The sequence below is a fragment of the Ursus americanus genome, chromosome 26 (genome assembly GCF_024610735.1).
Source record: "Ursus americanus isolate L20-20 chromosome 26, mUrsAme1.1.p, whole genome shotgun sequence".
NCBI classification, from domain to species: domain Eukaryota; kingdom Metazoa; phylum Chordata; class Mammalia; order Carnivora; family Ursidae; genus Ursus; species Ursus americanus.
The window spans coordinates 27,758,855-27,784,332 of record NC_142152.1 but is presented as its reverse complement, the minus strand read 5'-3'; positions in this window follow the sequence as shown (position 1 = coordinate 27,784,332).

The window sequence follows — 25,478 nt, the reverse complement described above, 5'->3', positions numbered from 1 at the left end:
TCTAGCCAAAAGACTAGGAAAGGGGCAGCCTAGCGAGGCAGGCAATTGTAGACAAAATCTTCTCTACTCCAGCCAAAAACCACAAGGAAAAACAAAACAAAACAACCCTGCAGCCCAGGCTCCCACCCAGGCCCTTACCAGCAGAAGCCAGCGGGGAGCCCAGCCTTCCACCCTGCCCGCAGGACACAGCGTCTGTCTTGCTCATCATTGTGCCCTCACCACAAGAATAGTGCCAGGCATATAATGAGCACTCGATAAATACTAAATGAATTAACACGTGGAAAAGAAATACACTTTATTCAATAATAATGACAATAAAATTGCTAGCAAAAAACCACACAATGATTTGTTAGATCACGTGTTTTACTATGAATCAAGAAATGCTTTTTTCCCCCAGGATGAATGTACGTATTTCATAAATTAAACAAGACAATATATAAAAGCTTTTAGCATAATTGGTATCATTTCTAGATGAGGATGCTGATGTGCAAAATTTAAATATCTGTCATGAGATCACACCTCTAGAATGCTGCGTAGAACTTCAGCTTGGGTGACTAGGGAGTTGTAATTGTGTTTCTACTCTGTCTCCCCAACGGTAATTCACAGACCACTGCTGATCGTCTCCATAAAATCACATGAAGATCTCTTTAAAAATGCAGCTCCCTGGACCCTTCACTCACAAATTAAAATTTGGAGGTAAATTTTGAAGCAATTGTTTAGTTTTTTAGGTGATTCTGATGCCAAGTTAGGTCACTGTATTAGTCAGAATTTGGCAGAGAAACAAAACCAGTAGGATGTCTATATATACATTTGTGTGTGTGTGTGTGTGTATAAAGAGATTAATAAGAAGGAGTTGGCTCACATGATTATAGAGGCTAAGCAGTCCAAAGTTTTGCAGTTGGCATGCCAGAGAACCAGGAGACCTGATGTGTGGTTCAAAGGCCTGTGAGCCAATGGCATAGTTCCAGCCAAGTCTGAGGGCCTGAGAAGCAAGAGAGCCAATGGTATAAATTCCAGTCTGAAAGCCAGCAAGCTTGAGACCAAAAAGAGCTGACTTTTTAGTTAAAGTTAAAAGACAGGAAAAGACCAATGTCTGATTCAGCAGTCAGGCCAGAGGCGTTCCTTCTTACTCAGACTTGTTGTTTTATTCAGGTTTTCAACTGATTGGGTGAGGCCCACCCACATTAAGGAGGGCAATCTACTTTACTCAATAGACTTTGATATCTTTTCATCTCATGCAGAAACACCTTTGTAGACACACCCAGAATAGTGTTTGGAAAACTCTGTGGCCCGGTCAAAGTTGACATATAAAATTAACCACCAAAGTCAGGAAAATATAAAAACTATGTTTTACCATTGTTATACAATTAGTATTTGCCAGACATTTTGATAAATGTTTTATATAGATCATCTTTCAGAATAATCCTGCTAGCTAAATATTATTACCGTCCACACGTTAACAGGTGAGAAACTGAAGTCAGATAAGAAAACATACTTAATTTTAATGGCCAGTGAAAGACACAACAAAGATTTGAAGGTACACTGTTAACCTTTATGCTGTATTACGTTATGATACCACCAAGCTGCTTCCAAAATTCATATTCTCTTTTGGGGCAGACATGTAGGGATTATCATTTTATTTTTGGTTATTAGTAAATATATAATCATAATTCTAGTAGGACACAATTGGTACACTGAAATTGAGTAAGAGGATAATTTAATGTTTATTATAAGGGAAACAACCAGATACAGTGTAATACCACTGTTAGTAATAGAAATAGTTTCTATTCCCTGGGCCAGAGGGATTAAGTAGTTGAGGGGTTATTGGAAATGAAGAAAGCTGTGTGGAGGGAGTGGTCTGATCATAACTTTATCCTCTGGTGGAGGAAAGCACCAAGAATAGTAACTTGCAGGGAGGGGTGAGGGAAGGACATATCAAGCTCTTAGCTTCTTCTCTCCCTCTAATCTACCATTGGTGGTAGATCTGAACCCAACAGGAAAGCAGAAGGCAGAGGACCCCTAGTGAAGTCCACACGGAACAGCCTCCTGGGACACAAAGCAGATTGGAAGGGCAGAGATGGAATCAAGAAGGGGCATAGGGAGGCTCAGAAAAAGAAGGTAACTCTTCTCTCAAAAGCTAGGCTGGCATCAGTGAGATGGAGAAGAAATAAGATGGAATCAGAGAGGCCCTAAGAATGTAATTACAAACACCAAAGGGTGAGGGGACTGCACCCTTACCCAGGGAAAAGGGAGGCTTGGCTGCACACAGATTCAGTTAGCTGGATCCTCATGGCAGCCAAGCTGAATGTCAATGCTACGTGTTTTTGCATGGCTTCCATATGATGGGGTGTAAATATCCTGCTCCCTAATCTTGACCCATTCCTCTAGGGGCAACAGATGGAAAGATTTGGCCATGATGCATTCTTTTTTTTTTTTTTTTTAAGATTTTATTTATTTATTTGTCGGAGTGAGAGAGACAGAGAACGTGAGCAAGAGCAGGGGGAAGTGGCAGGCAGAGGGAGAAACAGGCTCCCTGCTGAGCAAAGAGCCTGATGTGGGACTTGATCCCTGGATCCTGGGATCATGACCTGAGCCGAAGGCAGACTCCTAACCCACTAAGCCACCCTGGCCATGATGGATTCTTACCTGGACTATCCCCTTATTACATGGCAGCTGCCAGTTCTCAGAAGAACTCTTTGGATTAAATATAGAACCGCATTCAAACAAAATCTAATTTCTTGAGATATTATCTAATTTTATATAAACGAAATACAGTATGTAAAGGTATAGATTCATCCTACATATTTTCCCACCCATTTATAGTCTACTTAAAGAGTCTTTTAATAATAATAGGCAAATTTAAAAACATAATGAAACATTTTTTTTTTCAGCTGGAGGTAACAAGATAACTGCTTATGCTAGTTAGGCGGCTTTTAAATCAAAGGATACTTTTAATGACAGTAACTGCCATTAGGTTAGCCTCTTCAGTTTCGATATTTTTCATTAGCAACAATGTTATTTCAGCATTTATCCAGTGTCAGCTGAATATCTGTAGTCGCTAAGCACTATTGTCCTCACTGGGAAAATAGCTGTTTACATCCCAGAGAGAGAGAGACAGAAAAAAACAGAGGTGGGAAGAAATGCATTCAAGAGATAGCAGGACAGACAGCGTGGCCATGGCCCAGTTAATCAGGATGAGAGTCTTAGGGATGTGGTTGAGACCAGCAAAAGCCAGATCCTGCCAGGGTCCCAGGACTCAGCAGGTAAGTGGAGTGCTCAGGGTTACATTTTCAAAGCAATGCTCCAGCTGCCGTGTGGAGGATAGTTCCTGCAGGGGCAAAGAGGAATCAGGAAACACTAAAGCAATGTTCCCTAATTAATTAAAACCAGAGCCAGGGTTAGAACCCAACTATACCTACTTCGAAGGATGCCTGCCATCATTATTCAAAATTCCTTCCCACACTACAGAGTTTGAGCCATTTTTTGGTTTCCTGAACAAACCAAATATTTGCCTGCCATCAGACCAAGTGTAAACACAAACCTCTTCATTAGAAGCATCTGTGCTGTAAACACTTCTGAAAAAAAAAATGATGATTTTCTTTCCTTCTTAAAAGGACAAATGTAGCTGTCCACACCTCCACGGGGTTACAGAAACAAAGACAGCTGTTGAGGATTGCTGAGTGTCCACACAGAGGCTGAGATTACAGAGGTAGTTTTGTCTATCAATCACCATGTGGCTGCAGACACGTCATGAAATTATTTACAACTGTGCTCACCACCTTTGGGAGAATGAATGAGCTGCGTGTGTCTAGTGCACGTATCTAGTACAGAACACAAAGCCGGGGTAGAGTAGATGAAGTAGATAGCTCCTAAATTAACTAGCTGTGCATTCTATTCTTGATTGCTGTATTGGGCTGAATGCTTGTATCCCCCCAAAATTTGTATCGAAGCCGTAACCCCCTAGTGTGGCTATTTTGGAGATAAGCCTTCTAAAGAAGTAATTAAGGTTATATGAGACGGTAAGTGGTGTGTGTGGAGAGGCTCTGATCCAAGAGGATGAGTGTCCTTCTAAGAAGACACGCGGAAGATCTTGCTTGTCAGTGCTCTTTCCAAGTCTGCACAAAGAGGTCATGTGAGCACACAGCAAGAAGGGAGCCACCCACAGACCAAGGAAAGAAACTTCGCCAGCCTCCAACTGCGCTAAGCATTGATCTTGCCCTTCCGGTCTCCATAACTGTGAGAAAATAAATTTCTGTTGTAAGCCACCTAGTCTATGATATCTTGTTATGACAGCTGAAGCAGACTAATACAGCTGTCGAGAAGCAGAGGTTGCTTGTTTTTGTTTGCTTGTTTGTTTGTTATTTTGTCCTGGGTATGGAGACCAGAGCCAATAGGCAAGGTCACTTCGTTACTAGGAACCAAGTCTAACTCTTGCATCAGAAAGTACAGAATTTCATGCATCCAGCTTTTTAAAAAGTCTTATTTTAACTTAATACTGAAATTCCACAGCATATCACAATATTACATTTGGGAGGACACAGAAGCCCTTAAGTTTTGGGAAATGAGAAAAGTAGTTAATTTTTACAAATGAATACTTAGCATCTACTTTCCATTTTTGGTACTAAGGTGATTACATTCTCATTTTATTCTCATCTTATACCAGAATGGGTCTAAATGTCTTGATGACTCATTTCAAACCTCGAATTATCATTTGTGATTAATCCCACCTACACCGGAAACTTTTTGCTTGATCTCCCTCCTGAGGGATGGGTTCCGTGTTTGAGTATCCCATTGCTGTAAAGTGTGAGTTGTCAACTGTTCTATTTGGGGGTGGAAGCAGGCAATATAGGGATGGAAAATGAGCTGTCAAATTTCCTTTTCCTGAAGGATGAAGCATTGGAGAAATTCCAGTGAAAAGAAAAAAAAAATCTCACCAAGGAAATAATAATCCACAAGCCGTATTCTACTGCCTCAAAACAAAGGGAAGCCGTTTATCTCAAGACACATATTGATGTTGAAATGATTTAACTTTATCGCATCACAGGGAGCCATCTGAAGCATATCCCTGGGAGAACCAAAACCTATTGGGAGAAAGTTCAAGGTCAGAGTTTTCAAATATTAGACATAGGAGACTCAGCCTAATCTAATCCCCCCACACCCTTTCTTTATACATACTAAAATCAATAAAAGGATACAAAACAGGAATTTTTAGAACTCTCATATTAAATATTGGTTATATTTTATAATATACGTCTGCATCTTTAAAAGGGACTAAGGTCTGATTTGTAAAATCAGTTGGCAGTTGAAAAATATAACAATATAGCAGATCAACCTCCCCCCAAAGAGAGTTTTAAATATCGTTCCCAGAGCTCTTCTTGTTTTAAACATGTTGGCATTGGCAGAAACGTTAAAGAAAGAGAACTAAGAGAGGAGTTATTTATTATACCATGATTCAGATGATGCAAAAGTCAATTAACCTCTTTAAGCCTTAGGTTCCCCATTTGGAAAATGTACAAAATAACACAAATGTCATGGGGAGGTGCTGAGACTTGAATGAGGCATTGGGTATAGAGTACCGGGCAGACTAGAGGTGCCAAAGAAACAGTAGTTACTCAAGGGTGTCTTCCTAATGGTTACCAAAATCTTCATCCTTAACATGAATTGCTACTAAAATAACCGTCTCTCAAGAATAGACTATGTGACTATGGACTGAATAATATAGGAGGTAAGTATTATAGCATTATTAGAAAAGAAATTTTAAATTTAATAAAGGGCTCTGGGGCACTTCGGTGGCTCAATCAGTTAAGCATCCGACTGTTGATTTTGGCTCAGGTTGGGATCTCAGGGTTGTGAGATCAACCCCCGGGGGTCAGGCTCTGCGCTGCGCATGGAGCCTGCTTGAGATTCTGTCTCCCTCTCACTCTGCCCCTCCCCCACCCCTTGCACACGCAGTCTCTCTCTCTAAAAAAAAAAAGAAAAGAAAAAAAGAATGTACGATGGATTGAACTGTGCCTCCGCCCCTGTCAAATTTATACGTTGAAGCACTGACCCTCAAGGTGATTGACACTGCAGACAGGGCCTAGAAGCAGGTGATAGAGACTTGATGAGATCATACAGGTGAGGCCCTAACCTGATAGGCGTGGTGCCCTTCAAAGGAGCAAGAGACACCGGAGCTCATTCTCTTTGCCATAGGAGGACACAGCAGGAAGGTGGCCAGGAAGAGAGACCTCACTAGGGATCAAATTAGCTGACATCTTAATCTTGGGCTTCTAAGCCCTTAGAGCTCTGAGAAAATAAATTTCTGTTGTTTAAATAACCCAGTCTATAGTGTTCAGTTTGACAGCTCAAGCAGACTAAGACAGGAAGCATTAAGGACTAATTGCTTGTTTGTTTGCTTGTTTTAGCTTAAGCAGATATAGAAAGAAACAAATATACACACAAATCACAGTACCCAAAAATAGTAAGAAAAATAATTGTACCTTTAGATTCTTGAAACAGAGGAGACCAGAATTGGCATATGTAATAGAAGCTGCATTTCAACAGGCGAGCATTCCCAGCTCAGAAATCATGAAATTGTTCAATTTAATGTGTGTCATACTTCCATTATTAAGACATAATGTCATGGAAGTTTTTTCTGATCAAGATTATTTTATATGCATAAAAATGCCATCAAAAAAGTGTGGAGTGATAGCAGTAACACCATATTATTTGTACAAAGTAACATAGTGAGAACAAATGGCCGTATTTGAAAGCAGTTGGCTGTCAAATCCATACTAAAGAAAACACAAACGGAATTAATTTATTCAATATTCTTATGCTTCATTAGGCTTTTGATTTAGTCTTTATGTTGCCAGGAGGCAGAATAGTTCCATTTTTTTTTGAAATGATGTATAAAAGATCATATTACCTAAAAGAGCATTTTTGCCCTTAGTGTCTATTACTCGTTGGAAATATGGTCTTACACATATGTATTCATGTGTATATGTGTATATGCACATATATACACATGTGCGTATATGTATGTGTGTGTGTCTTCGTTTATCTGTATCTTGGCAAAACCAACACGAGTGTGATAGAAAATATATTTTTTTTGGTAAAGAAGCAACATTTTGGACTCATTTTTACTGAAAGAATTTGTAATATTAAAAAGAATGACACACACTTGTCTGAATACAAACATCAGAAAAATTTCAAGGCAAAAATTAAACGAGTTTCGGGTGTTTTTTTTTCAAGTTTAGCTAATTTTATGTGGAAAATATGGATTAAGAATGAATTTAAAAGCTCACAGGGTCATTTCTCTTAATCTAATTTAACTTGAATTGCACTCAGGAGTGGTTTTCCACCTCTATGACATGCCTAGGCTTACTACGCCATTAGATCGAGGGAACAGTTCCACTCTGTCACTACTTCAGGGCCACAAATAGGAATTCCAACCTAGGTTAGCCATGGAAAGTCCTATTCTCTCTCCCTTCAGTAACATACTTGGGTTGTTGTTATTGTCGAAAGTTTGAAATTAAGACATCCAGTTTTTTTTTTTTTAAAGATTTTATTTATTCATTTGACAGAGAGAGACAGCGAGTGAGAGAGGGAACACAAGCAGGGGGAGTGGGAGAGGAAGAAGCAGGCTCATAGCGGAAGAGCCTGATGTGGGGCTCGATCCCAGATTGCCGGGATCACGCCCTGAGCCGAAGGCAGACGCCTAACCGCTGTGCCACCCAGGTGCCCCAAGACATCCAGTTTTTGAATGCCAGTTGTGTATCTGAAATATGCTCTTTATATGTAGAAAACATGTGAATATGTGTCAACTGTAGAAGTCTATTCGATTTGGGAATTAGGTTCCCGGCTTCCAAAAAGACGCTGGGACCCTCTAGTGTTTGCGGCCTGATCATGTTTGAATTCCCAGAGTGTAGCAGAATACAGAAAAGAGGGATTTGACAAAATATGTTGAATCAAGTTAAAAGAGTCAGCTACTTAGAAAGAAAAATTCTATCCCTTTTTTGAGAGCCTACGATGACAAAACATCGGCAAAGCAATTGGTGTATAGATATCTTTAGGACTATAGTTAAACTCCTAGAACGATTGTCTAAAACATCCATGAGTGAGGTATGCTAAGAATGTTTCTCCATAGGGGGTCCATATGTTTTCTAATGATAATTTTTTAAATGTCTACTGATTATTTTAATTATATAAAGATGTATACATTAGCTAAGATGTTAAAGAATGAATGGGAAACCCTCTTGTGCATGGCTTCGAGACTTCTTGGCCTCATATCTTATTCCAGCTACTGCTGCTGTGGACAGTTTCACACAGGTTTCGAGCAGCTTGGCACAAGTGTAACCTGACAGAGCCGTCACAGTGCACAGCGGGTCCTCTGACTTTCTGCCCAGAGATCCTCTGACAGTGAGTATGCGTGCCGCACGAAGGGTTTGGCAATCACATATACTCAATGCTTACGTGGTGGAAGGTGAACCAACAGAAAAATGACATCCCTTTTTACTCCTGTGCGGAATGTCTGAAATACACCAGAAGGCTTCTTAGAACTTCTTTGGATCAAGCAAACAATATTCCCTTGAGGTTGCCAATTCAATAACATATTTTTGGATTAGGTTTTACTCTTATTCTATTGGCTCCCTTAAATCACACTTCTGAGTAAAGCATTCATAGATTAGCCTTTGTCTCAGAGTGGGCTTTGGAGAAGCCCAGACTAAGACACTGAGTCTCCTTATTATTTAAAATCTTCTTGGTTGCCAAATAGTTCTGTCAAATTACAGAGGGCTAAAAATAATAATAGTAAGATAATTTTAAGAACAGGCTTATTGTAAGAATGATAAAATCCTGGAAAGTCATTGAAAATATGACTTTACAGCATATTTGAGTTAAAATTGCCCAAGAATTTGAATAGGAAAAAAGTGATGGGATATTGCATTATCCCCAGTTGCTGTGTGGTAAATACAAATCAAATTCAAGAGTCCTTCTATGGGGAGTCTGGGTTGCTTAGTGGGTTGAGTGTCTGACTCTTGATTTCAGCTCAGGTAATGATATCAGGGTTGTGAGATTGAGCCCCAAGTTGGCTCTGTGCCCAGCACGGAGTCCACTTGAGTTTGTCTCCCTCTGCCCCTCCCCCCACTCTTTCTCTAAATAAATAAATAAATAAATATTTAAATATTTAAAAAAGAGAAAAAATCCCTCTAACTACAGCAGTTAGTGCCATACTCATATAGACAGCAATTTAAATTCCTTAGTTTCCTTCCTTGAATTAAATTAATGTTAATAATTTGAAGTGCATTGACTTTCTTGTTCAGCTTGTAGTTAATGTTTGTATGTGTCTTTGTTTTTTGGTTATATGAGAACTATAAGCATAAGGAATTTAAAACTGGATCCATGTCTGTATTTGTTTATAAAACAGCATCTTAAAATACTTTAAGTCAACACTAGAGGTTTATGAGTAGATTTTCCCAAAACGAATCCATACATTACTCAGCTTTTGGAAACTGTTCAAAGGTGAAGACCTTAACTGACTTCCCTTGGGATTATTTACCACTATTAACAGAAATTCAGGAACCAGGTTTACCAGAGAATGTAATCAAGGACTGTCGCTTTATATTAGTACATTATGGCATTTATTTTTATTAAAAATATAATAAATTATTCCCCAGAGCTTTCTCCAAGATATTTTCAAAGAGTCAGATGACAATGCACATGAAATCTACAGTCCATCCACCCGAAAGAATTATCTGTGTTCACTCAAATCAGTGTAACCCAACAGATGTTTCTACTTTAAAGGTCATAGAGAATTTATAAACAGTTTCTTCTTTCCTGTTTTCCTTAAGTTTAAATAGTCCTATAGTCAAAAAAATGTAAGTCTCGTGATCAAATCGAGACTTACATTTTTTTGACTATAGGACTATAAGATAATAAATATCTGGAGAATACGGTCCTCTACAGAAGGCCCTTTGCAAAAACTGGAAAGAACAGCGGTAGATTTTGTAGTCACACAGACCTGGGTTAAAATCCTCATTTTGCCACTTCCTATTTATATAATATATGTGGGCTTAGAAAAACTATATACCACTTTTGAATCTCACTTTACTGATCTGGAGAGTAAGGTAAAGTACCATCAATTTAAGTAATGTGTGCAAGCATATTTTTTATGTAGCATCTAGAATGTATTAGAAGCACTGAAATAAATAAATATATATGCCTATTTATATATCATATGAATGATTTGCAACATATGTGCCTTTAACTCTTTTGTTAGTGCTCCACAACTTTTCTGTCTCTTTCCCTAAAAAAAAATGAACATACATAAATTAAGAAAAGGATTTTAAAACCAAACTATATACCCTTACAGGTTTTATGAAAACCAAAGGAAATCACATATGAAAATGACTAATCACAGTGCGTGGCAGAGTAAATACTCATGTTTAATCTTTATTTCTGAAATATAAAGAGAAATTAGGATATTGTTACCTAAAAAAATAATAAAAATAAAATGAGAAAGGATTTTTTGAAAGATTTTATTTATTTTTATTTGACAGAGAGAGTGAGAGAGCACAAGAAGGAGGAGCAGTAGAAGGAGAGGGAGAAGCAGGCTCTCCACCCCCGAGCAGGGAACCCAATGCAGAACTCGATTCCAGGATCCTTGCACCATGACCTGAGCCGAAGGCAGACGCCTAACCATCTGAGCCACCCAGGCACCCGAGAAATGATTTTAAAACCAAGTAACTAAATAAAAGGAGACATCAAGTGATGTATCGGAAAAAGAAAAGATTAGGAGTAAATGTTTTCACGCAACAGAAATTGCCCTGATGACCTACTGAATGTGTAGGTGAACTTGCAAAATTAAAGAAACCAGTATCGGGTGAATAAGCCCCTTATTTAGTGGAGCCTGGTGAGGAATATCGAGTCAGGATACCACCCAGGCTCTTCCAGGATGATTAGCATCTCCTATTTTTACTTTTATTCTTAGATTATCCTCATCTCAGCTCCGGTCTCCACCTTCCAGTGTTTTCCCCGCAGAATCTCATCTGTCTTGTGTAAGTCACAAACTTGACTAGTGGAGGGAGGCAGATGGATTCTTTTTTTTTTCGATTGCCAACTCCATCAGGACTGCACACAAAGGATATATAGGAAAATCCCCCGAAGGAAAACTGAGTTCCTCTTCCCAGATGAAGGGGGAATGACCAGCAAGACCGAAATTGTAAATGTTTTCTATGGCTCCAGTAATTGCCACAAATGTCATGAATTTAAAGCCAGAAAATAAGTCAAAGATCTATCTGAAGAAATACAATGAATTAATGAGGTGACATTGTGTCATGATGGTGACTACTCTTGGGATGTTAATAATTAGCTGTGTGACCCCTGTATCTATCCACTGTAGTATTTTTCTGATGAAGCACATTGGGGTCCCCCTTAACTCCCAATAAAGCATAAAACCATTTTTCATGCACCGGCCCCCCTCATTTACCCAGTAACCGATATCAGGTATAGCGGTTACCTCTGGGTTCATTTTCACCATTGTTACACTTCAATATTTTTTTCAGGTTTAATTGCTACTGTTGAAACCTCTTTGGTAAGTATATTTGAAAGTGTGACTTTTCTTTCTTTCTTTTTTCTTCATTTCCTATATGCAGAAGCTGAAAGGAGCCAGGAAACTCAATTATTCTGATTCGTCACAGCCCATCTACATGAAACAGGCCACACAGCTAAAACATAGAAACATCATCATATCCTCAATTGTGTGCCATCAAACAATACTTTGCCGAGTTAGTCTTGGGAGGATCAGACATCTCAGTCTCACTGACTCTTGTTATGTGTGCCAGGACAAAATGCTTGGGGGAAAGCTCACTGCTATGGTCCAAGGTGTGTCTAAAATTTTCTTTTCTTTCTTTTCTTTTCTTTTCTTTTCTTTTCTTTTCTTTTCTTTTCTTTTCTTTTCTTTTCTTTTTTCTTTTCTTTTCTTTTCTTTTCTTTTTTATTTTAATGTTTTTTTATTATATTATGTTAGTCACCATACAGTACATCCCTGGTTTCTGATGTAAAGTTCGATGATTCATTAGTTGTGTATAACACCCAGTGCACCATGCAATACGTGCCCTCCTCACTACCCATCACCAGCCTATCCCATTCCCCCACCCCCCTCCCCTTTGAAGCCCTCTAGCACTGCTATCTGAAATCACTAAGGTCAGATACAGAGACCATCAGAGTTAACTCTTGCACTGGATTCCATTAGTTCAAGCCACATGGTTAAGTGGCCAAATCAAGATGGATGTTGAAAGGGTTTTTTGTTTGCCGATAACAGATGTCTAAGTAGTAACAGATAATGATGACTTTAAAACCCAGTTTCATTAGATGAAGACCTAGGTATTGTGTAATACTTAGTTTTGACAGGAGTAAATTCTTAGGCAATTAGAAAGTTTTCAGAGTGTATCAATATAATATAAAGACATCTAGAATTTATTTTTATTTATTTTTAAGATTTTATTTATTTATTGAACAGGGATAGAGACAGACAGACAGCGAGAGAGGGAACACAAGCAGGGGCAGTGGGAGAGGAAGAAGCAGGCTCATAGCAGAGGAGCCTGGTGTGGGGCTCGATCCCATAACGCCAGGATCACACCCTGAGCTGAAGGCAGATGCTTAACTGCTGTGCCACCCAGGCGCCCCAATAATTTATTTTTAAAATATGCTCTATTTTTTATTACCTTTCTGAGGGTGGGAAACTTTTTAGTTTGAATTCTCTCAAAGCAGGAAATTCTAGAAGTCTAAGGAATCACCAGTGGAGGATTGCGGAAATGATGGGATGTGGCCAATTAAGGAAGTGTTATCAAACACATTACCTCTACAAACTGGGGATGAATCCCAATGGAGAGAAAGAGTCAAGTGTGTGGCAGCCTTATTCCACCTGAGAGATTGGGAGCTAGACTATTTTCCACCAACTCTCTGTCACTAGGTAATGACTTATCCTGGGGGCTCTAATTCCCAGCCCTTTCCAGTCAGCTCTGCCCTGAGCAGAGCTGCCTGTGGTGGCCAAAGGAGGACCTCACGCATAAAATGCATGGATTTGGGCAGTTGGAAGTCAGATCACTATGGCAGGGGAATAGAAGAATAGAAACATTATCCCGATAATGCTAAGTGAAATAAGTCAAGCAGAGAAAGACAATTTTCATATGATTTCTCTCATCTATGGAACATAAGAACTAGGAAGATCGGTAGGGGAAGAAAGGGATAAAGAAAGGGGGGGTAATGAAGCATGAGAGACTATGGACTCTGGGAAACAGACTGAGGGCTTCAGAGGGGAGGGGGTGGGGGAATGGGATAAACTGGTGATGGGTAGTAAGAGGGCACGTATTGCATGGTGCACTGGGTGTTATACGCAACTAATGAATCATCGAACTTTGCATCAGAAACCAGGGATGTACTGTATGGTGACTAACATAATATAATAAAAAAATTAAAAAAAAAAAGAAGAATAGAAGCAGGACACTGTATCTGCTACAGACGTATACCAACATTTTTTGTTTGTTTGTTAGTTTGTTTACGTGTAGAAACTAGGACAAAGATTTTATGCAGGTTTTTTATTTCAAGAATACAAAGAAATCTACTGGGCTAACCGGTCTGGAAAATACACTAATGCATATTAAAGTTAAAACTACAAATTAAACTAATCTATTTGGATATGTGTCCCTAATCCCCAAGGTGACAAAAGCTACCAAGGTCTACTTCACTCCATTTCCAACAGTGATGAGTCACACCTTGAACCAGTGATGTTATGAGAACCTATCAGAAAATGATAAATAAGTGGCATTTCATAATTTCAATTTAGTGTTTGGTAGCTGGAAGAATCATATCTACATCATGCTTCTGATGGTAACTGCACTAACTTTACAGATGAGCTCACCTCAACTCAGAGCAAACATACAATTTAATTCCACTTGGTGTGTATATTTGATTGCACTATATCCTGTTAGTACTTAGTGCTAACGATCTGAAATGTGAATGTGACTTTATCAATAAGGGAAGTTAACTTGAGAAGGAAAGGCTGATCTCTATAATAAAATAGCAACCTATATAGAAATCTATTTCTAAAACAATTTTTTATCCCAATTATTGTTGATCAATCCAGTTTTTAAGAGTGGTTTTCCATAATGTGCTAACAGTTTTTCTTGATTTTTATGGTATAATCCCATGTTTATTTATTTTTATAGACATTTTAATAAAAATTTTCAAATACACAGATAAATTGGAAGTATACAGTGCAGATCCATAAAGCCATGATCTGCATCCTACAGTTAACATTTGGTTATATTTTCCTTATTACATAAATCTATTAGTTTCTTATTAGTGCTGTAATAAATTACCACAAATTCAGCGGCTTAAGACAACACAAATTTATTATCTTACAAACCTGGAGGTCAGAAAGCTAAAACAGGGGCGCCTGGGTGGCACAGCGGTTGAGCGCCTGCCTTTGGCTCAGGGCGTGATCCCAGCATTGTGGGATCAAGCCCCACATCAGGCTCCTCTGCTATGGGCCTGCTTCTTCCTCTCCCACTAACCCTGCTTGTGTTCCCTCTCTCTCTGGCTGTCTCTATCTCTGTCAAATAAATAAATAAAATCTTAAAAAAAAAAAAAAAGAAAGAAAGCTAAAACAGGTTTCATGAAGCTTAGAATGAAGATGTTGGCAGGGCTATGTTCTCATCATATGACTTTCTGGAGACTCCAAAGAAAAATCCATTCCCTTGACTGTTCCAGCTGCTAGCGGCCACCTGCATTCTTTAGCTCCCGGGCCCCCTCCTCCACCTGCAAGGTCAGAAGCAAAGTATCTTCAAATCTTTTTCTGACTGTGACCCCTGTTTCCCTTGCCACATCTCCTTCTCTGACCCTTCTGCTTCATTCTTTCATTTTTTTAAGGACCCTTGTAATAAATATTGGATCCAGGATAACCCAGGATCATCTTCCTATTTTAAGATCCTTAAATTAATAATATCTGCAAAAAACCCATTGCCATGTAATGTAACATTCACAGTTTCACATTATTCTCTCAACTGCACCATCTAACCACTGTCCATCCCCCTTTCTACCCACTGATCCATTTTTTTTTTTTTTTGGTGCATTTCAAAGTAAATCACAGGATACTTATTCTTACCGGTCACTCTTTTTTGCTCTGTCAATAAAGACAAATTATTCTGTATCTTTACACTTAATTTAAAGCATTATATATTTTACAAATTCTTCATATTTTTTCAGGAATTTTTCTATGTAATGTTTACACAGTTTTGCTACTCTATGCCTGTATTTTTACTGATCTACTTATTGTGTTAACACAGGGTGCCAATTTATGGATATTTTTAGTGTTTGTTTTGACATTTATTTTCTTTTTGCTGCTTTATGTAAATATTTTGCTCTCAAGCAGTTCATATTGAACCCTTCCCACAATATTGGTTGATGAATAGAAAAAGCAAATTCATGTTTGAGTAGAGTATTTTATCTTTGTGGGCTGAGTTTAGCAGCAGTGTGGAATATATATAGATATATATATATATATATCTCCAAAATTATGTGTATCATCCTTTAATTAAGCAAAGATTTTGTCCCCCAAGGTGAGCATGTTTCTATAGAAATATGAAATGCTTCTTCTGAACTAGAATTCACCATCCTCTCGTGCAAAAGAAAGTAATAAAGTTACAGTGGTAATGATATTAATAGATATATATTGAGTATTGAATATGTGTCAGATACTGTGAATTATTTAATATTATCACTCCTATTTTAGATAAAGGGGGAAAAGTATAGACAGATTGAGTAAAATGTTCATATAGGTAATGCGTGTGAAATTAAAATGGAAGTAATCCTTCTGAGCATTGTGCTTGGCACTCAGAAGCAGGAACCAAGGAAGACATCTTATTCAGTATGAAGGGAATAAAGAGAAGCTTTCCAAGAGAAGTAACTTATTCCCTTGTTTGATTTTTAATTATATAATATATTATCATCAACTATAGTAGCCATGCTTTACATTAGATCTTCAGATTTAGTCATGTTCCAGTTAAAAGTTTATACTTTTGTACTACTCTCTCTATTCCTACCACTCCCTTCCCCCAGCCCTTGGAAACCATTTTTCTAGTCTCCATTTCTGTGTGTTTGACCTCTTCCTTTTTTCCTTCCTTTGCTGTTTTTTTCATTCTTTCATTCCTTGCTTCCTTCTTTCTCTCCTCTCTCCCTTCTTCCCTCCCTTCCTTCTTTCCTTTGTTTATTTTATTTCTCATATAAGTGATACTATACAGTCTTTCTCTGTCTGACTTATTTCACTTAGTGTATTGCCTTCAAGTTCTATCCATGTTGTCACAAATGGCACGATTTACTTCTTTCACATAGTTGAATAATATTCCTCTGTGAATATATACCACATTTCCTTTATCCATTCATCTGTTGATGGATACTTATATTATTTTGGCTATTGTGAATAATTTGATATCTTCTCTTCATTTCCTTTGGATATAAACCCAAAAGTGGTTTTGCTGGATTTTATGGTACTTCCATTTTAAATTTTCTGATGAACCTCCATACTGTTTTCCATAGTAACTGCACCCAATGAAGGCAACTTCTGGTGAACATGTTGGAGTCATTCAATTGTAGAAATCAGATTGGCATTTTCTGGACCAGGAAAACAGAATGAAAAAATATCTAGAGCAGTGTTTCTCAGGGTGGGGGGATAATTTTGTCCCCCAAGGGGCATTTGGTAATGTCTGGAGACATTGTTACCTATCACACCATGTATGGTTGCTGCTGGCCTCTAGTGGGTAGAGGACAGGAATGCTGCTTTCCATCCTGCAATGCACAGCAAATCCACAACAAAACTTATCTGGTCAAAAATATTAGTAGTGCCAGGGTTGAGAAACTCTAACCTAGAGCATACACACAGATGCATGAAAAGTGGCAGGTGCAGGATATAAGCAGTTCCAGTGCCTAGAACAGAGGAATGAGATGTACAGCAGGAAAGAAGAGAGTGGTAAGGTAGTCATGGTCCACTCGTGAATGGTTTCATACATTAGGCGATGGACTCTGGACTTTATCCTCCAGAGAATGGGGAGCATAGGAAGAATTTTTAATAGAGGGATGACTTGACAAATCTGTGTATCTTGGGAGGACGGGGTGCTTTATGAAAACAAAATAAAGTAATGCATATGAAAGCAGTTTAAAAATTGTATATAAATTTTAAGCATTATTATTTCATACAAGTCAGGCCTCATCATTAAAATAGGTTGATATCAAGTAAGATTTATTAGAGCAATAAAAAAAATCATACCACAATTTGACAAGCTCATCTGCCAATGCTCCCATAATCTAATGCATTGTTACTGTACCCTAAAGAAGCTCAGTCATATGCCTTTTGATTTCTGTAAAAGTGGCATTTCTTGTTCTCTTCACAGCTATTTATATTTCCGGCTCTTATTATGCATTCACATTACAAATCTGTCAGTCTACTAAGCCAGCTCTGTTCCAGCACCTTCTCAGGGGTATATACTGCTTTGACAAGTGCAGTAGTACCCACCGCGTTGCTGATTCTGATAGACAATTGCATGGTAGAAAGTGAAATACGTAGAAATCAATGTGGGTTTTTTTAAGCTTTTTCCCCCCCAAATTCTCTTTTCTCTTCCTACTTTTTCTCTTCATATTCTTTTTCTTCCTTGTTCTTCTCCCTGTCTTTTCTCCAGAACCTGGCTAACGGCAATAGGAAAAGCTAACAAGAAAGAAACCCTCACCAAAGTCTTCCTGTGACATCTGATTGTGTTACTGGTGAGGTATAATCATAAATGACTTTAAAAATGACCTCTGGCAGGAATCATCTAAGATAGCTCCCAATGATCTTGCCTCTTGGTATTTACAGCTTTGTGTAATTCTCTCCCCTTGAGTAATTTGCTACCGATCAATACAATATGGCAGTACTGAGGAAATGTCACTTCCCGTAATTAGGTTACAAGAGACAGTGACTTCTGTTTTGCTGATAGTCTCTGTCTCTCTCTCTCTCTCTCTGTTGCTGGTTTTGATAGAGCAAGCTGCCACATGGGAGAGGTCCATGTGCCAAGGACTTGGGGGAAGACTCGAGTCATTAGCCAGCAAAGAATGAAGGCCCTTCTTCTGACAACCCTGCAGAATCTGAGGAACTGCCAATAGCCACATGAGTTACCTTGGAAGTGGATCCTTCTATAATTGAGCCTTTGGAAGAGACCCCCGTCTCAGCAGACACTTTGATTGTTGGCTTCTGAGAGATCGTGGTAGAGGACAGGCTAAGCTATGTGAAACTTCTGGACTCACGGAAACTGTGAGATAATAAACCTGTGTTGTTTCAAGCTATCGATGTAGTAATCTGTTACACAGGAACTAGTTAGTAATAAGACTCTTAGTCTAGATTCTTTCTGAAAAGAAGTTATCTTCCTGATAGGTGCTGAGGACACAAAGATGAAAAATGTGTGGACTTCAAATGATAAAATCCCAAGGTAGCTTTGTTTCATTGTGACATAAATGAACTTAATGAAGGTAAGATACTTTATACAAATGTACAGTTATTTCTGGCATTCTGAAAAATAAGTGAAAAGAAAATGAATTTTTTCTTCCCTTCTGTGGACATTCACCTTTGGATCTGTAACCTTAGCATAGAATGATAAAATGTTGGACCTAAGTGTTGACATAATCTGTATTAGTTGGGGTAATCGTAATGACTGTAATAAATAAAGCCAAAACCACAGAGTACACAGTAGCCATTTATCTCATTCACATAAAGTTCAAAATGCACGTTTCTGATCTACATGAATTTCTCTTACGAGTGTACGTTAGAAATCCTGAGCTTTTCAATCTTAAGGCTCTGCCATTTTCAATTCATTCCTGCGCTTTCCACAAAAGGGGGAGTTGTTCATAAGAAGATTTTATGAACCATGTCAGGAATTGGGTTACATAATTTCTGCCAACTTGTCTTTGACTGTTAACTAGTGTCGTCATGCCTACTGCCAGGGAGATGGGGGAACACAGTCTAGCTGTGCCCTGTTGGAAGTATAAATGGATATGGTGACCAGAACACCAGGCTCTACCGCACGTTCTGACTCTTTCACTTTCTAAAGGAGAAAATGGAGATTTAAAGAGAGTCAATACACTTGATGATACTGACACCACAAAAGCAATTGCAGACATAGGACTAAAACAAGTTCCTCTAACTTCTTGTTTGCCACATTTTCTGTGAGTTATTCTATTTTTTAAAAAAAGGAGAATACGTGGAGCTTTCAAAGACTGAAGTTATTACAAATTTTGGTAAACTATTATTAAAAGCCATTTGCAAAGATTCAAATATGTAATTAATCAACATGTAATTACTTAGTATGCCAGTTTAAGAGAAGTAGACCATGGGTCTCTGTTTGTGTTGAAAGGGCAAATAAAATATAGCATTTCTCGAACCTTACATTAATGAAAATTAATTAATGAAAGTGTAATTCAATTGCAAGAAAACATTTGGGGCATATGTAGGTTTATCAGGTGCATCACTTTAATTAGAAATATGTAATTCTATTATCATTTGTTTTAACTAAATTTAAATTTCATGCCATTAGATCAACAACACCTGAAAGAAAAACAAATGACATTGCATCCCAAATGAGCTGTATAGATTCTAACATTCATTAACCTTTTACCTAAATGAGCTATTTCAGAGAGGTCTATGTGACCATGGGGTTAGGTAATTTAGTTAGCTGGAACTTTCCAAAAGGAATCACGCTGCTTCTAAGTCTTAGACACTCCCTTCTGCTTTCATGCTAGACTAGTCAGTTCCCAAAGCCTTCGTTTAACTAGTTCACAAAACAAATATATTTTTCTTTTTATACTCACCTGAACACTGATGTATTTTTAATCATGACATTAAAATATCTTGTACACTAGTTTTCTAACTAGAATGAGGTTTCTATCTCTTTTAACTAAAAAAAAAAGCTCATCATAAATAATTTTGAATTAGAAATCACCTGGAAATCCTTTTGATTTTTTAACAACTGCTTTTAATCACAGAAATGAAAATACACTATACTTACCATTCATCATTTTACAGGATGCAAAAGTGGCAGCACATTGTGATAAATTGAAGATGCTACATTCGGACATCCAGTTACTTTGCCCCTGCTCTGCTAGTACTCTGTAACTATGTGAAAATAAGAATCGGTAGGTTGGGTGGGTGCCGTTATGTATCTTAGTTTTGTAAAGCTGAGAATGTATGATAGACCCAGATTTTAAGGACTTCCATCTAGAATGGCAAAGTCCCACAGGCACGTAGCTGTTTGTTGGTAAGGTCTCTGCATCGAGGTATCCTGGTGGAATGTTTACTGAAGGACAGGATTGGTCTCAGAGAGAGTCATGAAAGTATAACGGAGCTCATTCTGGTTTAGGAAATGGACAGGATAAATGATACGTTATAAGTTGTTCTTCTTATAAATTGATGGTCTATAGGTGAAATCATATGTTCATCTTAAAGTTGATCACCTAAGGATCAGGACTGTAACTGGAGGCCAAAAATTTCTCATACACACACACACACACACACACACACACACACACACACACACACACAAATAAAAAAGTATTGGCTGAACAATGTTGTTTTAACTTCCATAGGGCACTTCATCTTTAATGGCTATTTATAAGGTCCTCTGATGAACTGACTCATATATATAAAATGTCTTTATCTCCTTGGTGAGAGCCACTATTTCAAGTCACATGATTATAATTAGTGGGAGTGAGCACTGAACAAATAGAAGACAATTTTTGTCAGTTTATGAGGGAAAAACTTCAGAAAACTTTTTCCAAGATGAAATTCACCTAATTGAGGTTTTTTTTCTCTTATCTTTCAAAGATAATAGGAGAGATAGTTCAAGAAAGCTGAAACATCAAGTATCTGGTCCTGTAAATTTGGGTAAAATAATCAGTGTTGTGTAATTATTGTTTAGGAAAATTACAAGTAACCTTATTCCCACCTCATGGCTATTCTTTCTGTTTCAGGCCTGGACATTCCAAGTTTGAATTTAGTTATTGTATGTAAGTGGCGATACCAGAAACATTTGTCTCTTCTTCCATACTTAGTACAAGTTCGACCTTCGTTGGAGACCAATATTTTGTCACCACAATCCTGTCCGGTTCTTTGAACCCTTGAATCAAGTACCTGCATTTTCTAGCTTGATATAGTTGCAATTGTTACAGTAGGTTCCTTCCTTACTTCTTATTTATTTATTTATTTATTTATTTATTTATTTATTTATTTATTTATTGGGGAGTTTAATTCTGGTTACTCGCTGGCTCTTTTGGCCCTTAAACTTGGCCTCACCATTGTAAAAGGCTTATATCACATGATTGGTGAGATGAGAGACAATAGTTATCAACTCAAATTCAGTTAAAGGAAAAATTCCAGAAATTTAGTGAAATTCAACTGATTCCTAATTATTAAAGTTCTTGGTTGTGTTCTTTTCTCCCCCCCCCCCCATTTTTTGTCTAACTGCAGGTAGCTTCTTGCTCACTTGTTGTCATCAGAGTTTACTCCCTCTTTTTAAAATTCTTTTTAAAGATTTTATTTATTTATTTATGAGAGAAAGAGAGAGAATGCAAGAGAAGGGGAGGGCCAGAGAGAGAGGGAATGAATCTCAAGCAGACCCCCTGCTGCACAAGGAGGCCCATGACCTGGGCTCCATCTCAGGACTCTGAGATCATGCTCTGAGTGGAAACCAAGAGTCAGATGCTTAACTGACTGAGCCACCCAGGTGACCCTTAAAACATTTTTTTTTTAATTTAAAAATTTTAAAAGTAATCTCTATGCCCAACATGGGGCTCAAATTCACAATCCTGAGATCAAAAGTCTCGTACTCTGCTGGCTAAGCCAGCCAGGTGCCCCAGGTTTATTCCTTCTTAAAATCAGTGTTTACAGTTGTCTATCATTATAAACCTTTCAGATGATTTTATAAAATTAGATAATCCTTTATATTTCATTATAATTAAAAGCAGAATAAAGAGGCAGGTAGAGTGAATTATAACAGCTTTAAGGAAATGTTAATAAAGTAAATGCATAGTAAAGGCAAAACATTTGAAGAGTCAAAATGACAAAATAAAAAAGTGAGACACGTTAAAAAGATAGCAGTTAAGGGAAATAATAACAACAATAAGCCAGGCAAGAATTCTAAGGCCTCTATCATTTTACAAATAGTCAAGCTCTACAGAGTAAATGTGAGACTTGTTGATGGTAACATGGGAGCTTCCTGGAGCTAACAATTCTAAACTTCCTTTGTGTATACGGCTTAGAAGTTTGAGTGAGTCCTTGTCAGTGTTCAAAAGAAGAAAATATGTCAGAAGTAGAGACTAGAAAAAGGTATGAAATACTGTAAGATCTCCTTGGGGTGAATCATCTAGTAATTTTTGCTGGGAATATGAGGAAAATGTTAGTTTACCCCAGGTTCACCACCAAATCTAGTGGGCTTTTTTCTTAATACTATGATTTGTTGGGTTCCCAATTAACTCAACCATGTGAGTGTCAACCTGTATTAACGTTAAATGGTGGACATGAGAAAATGAAATGAGAGATTAACCTGTTGCCCTTTAGAGATGAATATAAAGCTCAAAGTGGACCATAAGGTAATATTTGTAGAAGTCAGTGGAATAAAATCAATGTATTTTAAACCAGGTTGGTTAGTTTTTTGCATGTATTGATCATTGGTCTTTGGATGGTTTAAGGTATGCTACAGAAACAAAGCCAAAATTTCCGCAGCTTAAAGTTAAAATGTTGAAAATTCTCAAGGAAAAAAAAAATTGAAAATTTCAATCTTCCTACATGTTCACCTTGGGTTGACAAGGGACTCTAATCCATATCTTATTCAAAGACTCGCTAATAAAGACTAGCATGTCACTGGTTGAAATGTCATTGGTGGCTGTGGTGGGCAAAAGGCATATGGAGAATCACATACTTGTTCAATCATTTCTGTTCTTAAATAATACACATTTTTACTTCTCATTTTACCGACCAAAACAAGCATATGACCATTTGAAAAGAGCAAAAAAGCCTAATTGTACCCTGTGTCCAGAAGGAGGAAAAACAGAAATATTAGTGATGACCATGAATAACTACCCATTGGATCTGATGGCTTGCACCAATAAACATATGGCAGATGTTTTTGAAAGAAATGTTATCAACATTCTTAAAAATGTATATTTGTGTGTAGTATATATGCATGTGTATATATATGTATGTATGTGTCTATACCATACATTATAATTACCAATTATGCAAATGCTAATCAATGATATCTTTTATATATATACAAGATAACAAGGTAGAGGGATTACTACAAAATACAAATTTTAATTTCTTTGTCCACAAGGTCCTTGTAGTTTATTAAAGGAGGATGTTTTAAAAAATTAAAATAATTAATTTCTAATAGATAAAGCATTTTAATATTCCTTGCCTCATCTGCAAGATCAGAATATTTCTTGAAAAAGATTAAAGTCATTTTTTAAAAATGGAATTGAACAGAACTTAGAAGAGAAAACCAGAACGTATTTATATTGTTTATAAATGGTGTCACTTAGCTGTTATAAAGGAATTCCCAGCTCTCTCTGAGCTGTGTAACATAATCCTAAATTGCTATACGCCGGTTTTCTTTAGGAGAACATATGGATCCAAAGATAAAAGCACCGAACTATCTTGCATGATTTATGATGCTCTCTGCTTACCCAAGGCTCATTCTTGTTCTTTCATTCCCCTTTAGTAATATAAGTTGGTCATTTCCCAAGTATGTTAAGATGATATCCACTTTATGCTGGTCTCAGAAAATTTACAAAAATTCTTCATGTTTGCTTTCAAAGAATCTGTTCAAATCACAGATTTATTGCTCCTACGTGGCTAAATGCCAAGCTGAACCATGTCAGTGATGAGAATGGCAGTAAGTATGGGGCGGGATAAGAAAAATAAAACAAGAAATAAAATAATTCTTCATTTCTACCTTTGAGGTTTTCCTAAAACACCTTTAAGGATACAATTAAGTCAAACAAATTCACAATAAAACGGTGAAATGCTGCCAGTAAACTTTTAAAAGTTGGAAAATGACTATCCTCCCCACTTTCGATGACTTTAGCTTGTGGAATCACATGGGAAAATTAGAGTTCTCAATTCAGTATAAAAAACAATCATCAGGCAAGGTCAGGGGATGGTCATTGCCCTGCCAACTGCTTCAAAGAGGAATAGCACTTTCAGAAATTCTAAAGTTTATGTTAATACAACTGTATTGTGAGTTGGTTAAACCAAAAATTAATGCTTTCAAATGTAGTTCTTATAAATTTTAAATGTATAATGTACATATTATTTATGCTGTTAGTTTTATTCTCTTATACTGAAAAAGTCAATTAGCCCTTGGAAAAACTATTCTGAATTTACCTTACATTTGTTGAGATAAATGTTTCAGTATCTTCAAGTGTCTTTGTTTCTGCTGAATGACATTGTGGAAATGACCATTAATAGGGATGGAATTAATTATCATTTTGACTTTATTTTCTATTGAGAATACATATCATTGTATTAAGCAATAAATGCTTTCCATATAATTGTAAAATACAGGTCTTCTGGTAGCAAATGCAAGACCATGAAAAAAAACACCTGCTATCTTTATGACTATTATACCATTTGGAGACCAAACTCCAGAGGTGGCTGTACTAGAAAAATCTGTTTCCACTATTGGGGTGCCTGGGTGGCTCAGTCGGCTGAGTGTCGGTTTTCAGCTCAGGTCATGATCCTAGAGTCCCAGGATCAAGCCCTGCATTGGGCTCCCGGCTTGGTGGGTGGTCTGCTTCTCCCTCTGCTCCTAACCCTGCTAGTGCTCTCTCTCTCTCTCAAATAAATAAATAAAATCTTAAAATAAAAAATACTTTGCTACATGAAGTATTGCTACATAAACTAATACCAGAGGGTATGATCATCTGCATAAGAATGTTAGAACTAATTTTTTATTGTTGAAATCATGTTCCAGTTATGTTGACTACTGAAAAATATTTTACATGATCCTCTGACCTTGCCAGAAGTATTTAAGAGGCTGGTGAGCAGAGCAGTACAGTGGAGTTCTAGTCTTAGAATCCCATTGATTTCAGATCCTACCTCTACATAAAGGTTCGTGTTGCCTGATCTACTGAAAAGTTTAGCTTCATTCCACCCCTATGAGCCTATTGAATCCACCTCTGTGAAACTAAAAACAAACAAACAAACAAACCAAATAAAAAACCCAGTTGAGTACTTAGGAAAGAATGTTGGGATATTTCCCAGCCCATGAAAACAGACAGAGCAAGAGCAAAGTTAGCATTTGCTCATTTTGTTTGCATTTTACTAAATAATCAGCTGGACCATTCTTCATGTCCTCATCATTTGAAGACTTTCCAGGTACCTTGCCTTTTTGATCTCATTGTCCCCGTTAGGGATTCTAGCA